The sequence below is a fragment of the Schistocerca serialis genome, chromosome 1 (genome assembly GCF_023864345.2).
Source record: "Schistocerca serialis cubense isolate TAMUIC-IGC-003099 chromosome 1, iqSchSeri2.2, whole genome shotgun sequence".
NCBI lineage: Eukaryota > Metazoa > Arthropoda > Insecta > Orthoptera > Acrididae > Schistocerca > Schistocerca serialis.
Window position 1 is genome coordinate 569,313,774 of NC_064638.1, and position 6,000 is coordinate 569,319,773.

Here is a 6,000-nt window from a genome sequence, read left to right on the forward strand (position 1 = left end):
ATATTTGTCATCAGTTCTCAAGGATGTTTACGCGAGGGAAGCATCAGAAATGGATCGCGAAACTGGATGACAGCTGCCAAAACATGATGTGTCGCGTACTGGTCTGCAAGACTAGGGAAGACAAAGGCTAGAACTAGAGTTGTAAAAGTACCACAGGCTACCGTAGACTACGAAAGTTTCCCTAATAGCTTCGCTCACGTAAGGCCGTACTCGCGTTACCTGTTCGGTAGCTGTGTTGCATATCTGTCGAGCGTTACCTCATAACGATCGCTTTCTTTACACATGCGATCATTGTCGTACCAGATTTCCCCAAAAACTGGAAGTGATGAACCGTCTAGAAACTGAGTGAGGATATACAAGCGGCTGGATAACCTGCGGAACATTTTTGTTGTACATAGTTATCCTCCTGTCTGGTACTTAAAAGTAAACTGTATTTATAGCACTAGCACAATTGAAACTGTCAATGTTTAATTGAGGTTTTATTCGAAAATTGTTGATTTGTAACGTGAAACAGAGGGACGCTGTAGTAGAATAAAAATTTATCATATAGCGCTTGAAATCGCAGTTTCCTCAACAAAAAAGAAAAAAAGTCAAACATAAGTTTCAATTCTTCGTCGAACTTATATAAAACATATTTTTGCTGGTTATAAACAACTTCCGCATTTATTGAATACAAAATAACTACTATATACATAATGTTTGTTTGTAAATTGTCCTTACATCAAAAGTAACTACATTGGTTACATAAAAGCGCAGAAATTATGCCATCAATTAATTTTCATTACTTATAAATGCAATTTATATTTTGTAAGGATATAAAATAGACCATGGGCTAACACTGAGCGATGTGTGGTGCTAATTATTTGCAAGACAAATAACTAAACAAACAAAATCCACAGAGGAGTCGTCAGCTCCCAGTTGCTCTCTTACACATTCGCCGGCCGAAGTGGCCGTGCGGTTAAAGGCGCTGCAGTCTGGAACCGCAAGACCGCTACGGTCGCAGGTTCGAATCCTGCCTCGGGCATGGATGTTTGTGCTGTCCTTAGGTTAGTTAGGCTTAACTAGTTCTAAATTCTAGGGGACTAATGACCTCAGCAGTTGAGTCCCATAGTGCTCAGAGCCATCTTACACATTCATTTATGTTTCCCTACCAATACTGTCAGTAATCTTATCATTTACTACGTCATTTATGGAATTGTCGAACCATAGTTTTGGTAGAGCGCAACTCTAGCTAAAACAAAGAATTGTACCAGTATATATTTAATAAAGGTGTAAATGGATGCTCATACAAATAAAGGGACGGCAGTGTAATTTCCACTGAGGTTGCAAACACAAAAACACTATGTACTGTCACAAAGAGAAGTGAAAAATCATACTGCAGAAATAATATATGAGTTATAGATGCAGAATTCATGTATGTTATGACTACAAGGTAGCATTTACGAAAATAAATCAAAAATCTTAAGAGACTTAGTAAAAACCTGTCGCCTACATTGATAAATCAATCACTTAAACTTGTAAGCAAAACTCATTGTGTTGATGCTATTACAGCAGACTGTCTACTCCACCAGAGTACTACTCACTGCTTACTACATCACATTAAAAGTAATGTCGCTAAAACCTGGGCTGGTGGAAATGATACTTGAGGTAGATTTCTGATATCCATTTAAAAGATGAAACATTAATTGCTGGAGAATTTTTAGCGTTTTTGAATGACGAATCGTGGTTCATATGCCAAAGGCCGTACTAGCTACTATGGGTAACAGAAATTAAGGCAGTTTTCATTATTTGAAAAGTGAAGTGTGGTTCAAAAGAGAGGACTATGGGTAGCAGAAACTAATGCAGTATCCATCTTCACAAAAGAAGAAAAACGACTAAAAATAATACTAACAGTCATTGGTCATATCAGAATCGCCCACTTTTTGAGCTGATAAAACTTCTGATTGAGTTTCACGGTAAGAGCTGCATTGTAGTAATTAATACACTCGTGGAAATTGAAATAAGAACACCGTGAATTCATTGTCCCAGGAAGGGAAAACTTTATTGACACATTCCTGGGGTCAGATACATCACATGATCACACTGACAGACCCACAGGCACATAGACACAGGCAACAGAGCATGCACAATGCCGGCACTAGTACAGTGTATATCCACCTTTCGCAGCAATGCAGGCTGCTATTCTCCCATGGAGACGATCGTAGAGATGCTGGATGTAGTCCTGTGGAACAGCTTGCCATGCCATTTCCACCTGGCACCTCAGTTGGACCAACGTTCGTGCTGGACGTGCAGACCGCGTGAGACGACGCTTCATCCAGTCCCAAACATGCTCAATGGGGGACAGATCCGGAGATCTTGCTGGCCAGGGTAGTTGACTTACACCTTCTAGAGCACGTTGGGTGGCACGGGGTACATGCGGACGTGCATTGTCCTGTTGGAACAGCAAGTTCCCTTGCCGTTCTAGGAATGGTAGAACGATGGGTTCGATGACGGTTTGGATGTACCGTGCACTATTCAGTGTCCCCTCGACGATCACCAGTGGTGTACGGCCAGTGTAGGAGATCGCTCCCCACACCATGATGCCGGGTGTTGGCCCTGTGTGCCTCGGTCGTATGCAGTCCTGATTGTGGCGCTCACCTGCACGGCGCCAAACACGCATACGACCATCATTGGCACCAAGGCAGAAGCGACTCTCATCGCTGAAGACGACACGTCTCCATTCGTCCCTCCATTCACGCCTGTCGCGACACCACTGGAGGCGGGCTGCACGATGTTGGGGCGTGAGCGGAAGACGGCCTAACGGTGTGCGGGACCGTAGCCCAGCTTCATGGAGACGGTTGCGAATGGTCCTCGCCGATACCCCAGGAGCAACAGTGTCCCAAATTTGCTGGGAAGTGGCGGTGCGGTCCCCTACGGCACTGCGTAGGATCCTACGGTCTTGGCGTGCATCCGTGCGTCGCTGCGGTCCGGTCCCAGGTCGACGGGCACGTGCACCTTCCGCCGACCACTGGCGACAACATCGATGTACTGTGGAGACCTCACGCCCCACGTGTTGAGCAATTCGGCGGTACGTCCACCCGGCCTCCCGCATGCCCACTATACGCCCTCGCTCAAAGTCCGTCAACTGCACATACGGTTCACGTCCACGCTGTCGCGGCATGCTACCAGTGTTAAAGACTGCGATGGAGCTCCGTATGCCACGGCAAACTGGCTGACACTGACGGCGGCGGTGCACAAATGCTGCGCAGCTAGCGCCATTCGACGGCCAACATCGCGGTTCCTGGTGTGTCCGCTGTGCCGTGCGTGTGATCATTGCTTGTACAGCCCTCTCGCAGTGTCCGGAGCAAGTATGGTGGGTCTGACACACCGGTGTCAATGTGTTCTTTTTTCCATTTCCAGGAGTGTATATTGCAATGCTTGTCAGCCGCCCCAAGTGGAAGACATGCTTTGTTGCCCCTCAGTGATTTTCGCTGTTGTTATTGAGTCGGAGAGAAAGGAAAAATGACCAAGGGTGAGGGTGTCACGGAGGCGGTCATCTTCCCCCTCCCCCTGAAGAACATCTTTGACACACTAGTGGGGAAGGTGTCACTACTTAGCTACTCCAACCCCGAGCACTTCGCATGTTTGTTTACAAATATAAGACCGCTTCGAAATTCCAGATCGTAATATTTTATTGCTTGCTTCGATTACAGGCACAATAAGCTGCTTGGTTAGGTTCTTGTTAACATGTCCGTCTCCCCCGACAAATAGGCCAATAACTCACTTGACTGTTGCACTCGTTTCTAATGTGCCACAGACGGCTGAAATACCACAGTACAATAACAATAACTTATTTACATCAGCGCTTAGTACGTCAGTTTAACTTAACTACCAAGAAATCGCAATTCACAGAAATTTATTATCTGAAAGGCGTTTGCGGGACGCTTATTTTTCATGCTGTTTCATTTTTCGATTTTTCGAAAGTTAGCTGAGGAATTTGGAGTTTGATTCATGTAAAAATCGGAACGTATGCAGTAAGATGTTCTTCAGGGGGAGGGGGATGATGACCACCACCTCCGTGACACACTCACCCTTAGTAATTTTTCCTTTCTCTTAGACTCACTACATCACGCTTTTGTCGGGATCGTGACGTAATGTGTATTTTCGAAAGTTTAGAAATGTCACACAAAATTTGTACTACATCATCAGATATAAACTACATTTGTTCATCTTACAAATATTGGCAGCATTATTCTTGTTGAGACAATCATCCCATATTTTATATAAAAAGGAATCAGCGAAGTTAATTTAGAATCTATTTGTTAACTGTTCAGAAAAAACATTGCAGCTGCCACAATGAGGCCCCATTGTTAATGTTGTTTTCAGATACCGGTACAAATAAAGTTAGATGCTGTTTGTAAGCAGCTGGAAATCGCCCTGACTGCTATCAATTGATTGAAGCGGATGTGGCGGGTTATGTTGGGTAAAATTACTGAGAGTCACATAGCAGGGATACCAAAGGACTTCAACTGCTATCCTCTCCCATGGATACTGACATCACACCAGGAAATACAAGAGTTATTACCATTCGTCGAATTACAGTGAAGGAGGAGAGTTTGATATTCTGTCTTCCACTGAAACTGAAATTGAGGCATTGCGACTTGCCATGTTGGGAAACTTGCCGTTACTTGCATCATGGGAGCGAGTGTGCAGCATGTTAAGTGACTAATCATTGGCAGTACCCCTTTAGAGATACGATAGCAAGGGATACGAATGATCACAGTTTACACTCATTGAGAAATCCTGGCGCCTTATTCAGTGTATTGTAGAGGCTGTTGCAGCATCCAAGGAAGGAACAGAGTGCAACCAGTTGCAGATTACAGTGTGTATTGGAACAGACAGTGCTTGTTATTTAGGCTCTGAGGTCATACTTGGATCATCTGAGCAACTGGCAGAGAAGGTTATGTCATGATCATGGCCCCCTAGTTCTGAGTGGAGTGGATGGCCTGAACCAGAGACTTCAACAATTCTTTAACAAGCAAGCCTGCAACTTGCTAAGCTTGCACAATAGGGTTGAGAACTGTAGGGTCTCCATAAATTAGTCAGAACTGTATTATACATTTTTTTGAAAGCGTTTCCTGTAGAAATTCTTTGCCAGTTTACCTCAAAATTATTTTATCAACAAATATATGGATATTTCAAGAAATTCATTTTGAGCACTCTAGGGACTACTCGGTAAAACTTTGGGAGGGAGCATCCACACTCCCAAAGTCCTGTTGCAAAGTTTAGCAAACTGTTTCATATACAGTGCTCATCAGGGCTATAAAGCTCATCATTTTCTAGAAACACTTATAGAGTATTGCACTACATGTTTGTATATCCTTCTGTTAAGTATTATCCCAGTTAATCAGACAGATCAAGGCTTCCTTAATGGAAGGAGTTCAATAGAAATAAATATTTCTAACTTGTTGCTGACAAAAGGTCTTGAGCAGCTGAGAAACCAAAGCTCACTTGATAGTCATTCTGTAGGTGTGGTTGTGCTTACACACTAACAAATGCGAGAATGTTGTATGGTTGGAGGCAGACTATGTCTTAGATAAGTCATTTATGCACCAATTACAATGCAGCTGCTAATTTTCATGTTGAGACACTGTGACACAAAACATGCTTTCCTGGACAGAAAATAAGAAATGCTAAGGATTGTACCTTACATCTAGCAAGAATACTACAACTTATTCACACATTCATATTGAGGTGTGGTAGAGCTATGAAATCTCCCATACACTCATCTCAGTGTTAATAAGTTGGTACATTAAAATAATGGAGGAGAGAAGGAGTCAAGCCTAATCATATCTTTATGGAAGCAAGATTTTCTTAAAATGAGATTGGTGAAAGCTGCATCATGTTCCAAGTGAAGAGACATGAGATATTTGAATTTTAACTGTGCTTACTCGCCCATATTCATGGGAGCCAGTGACGGCCATGTGCAGCCATTGTCACGGAGGCATGTGAAGACGCATC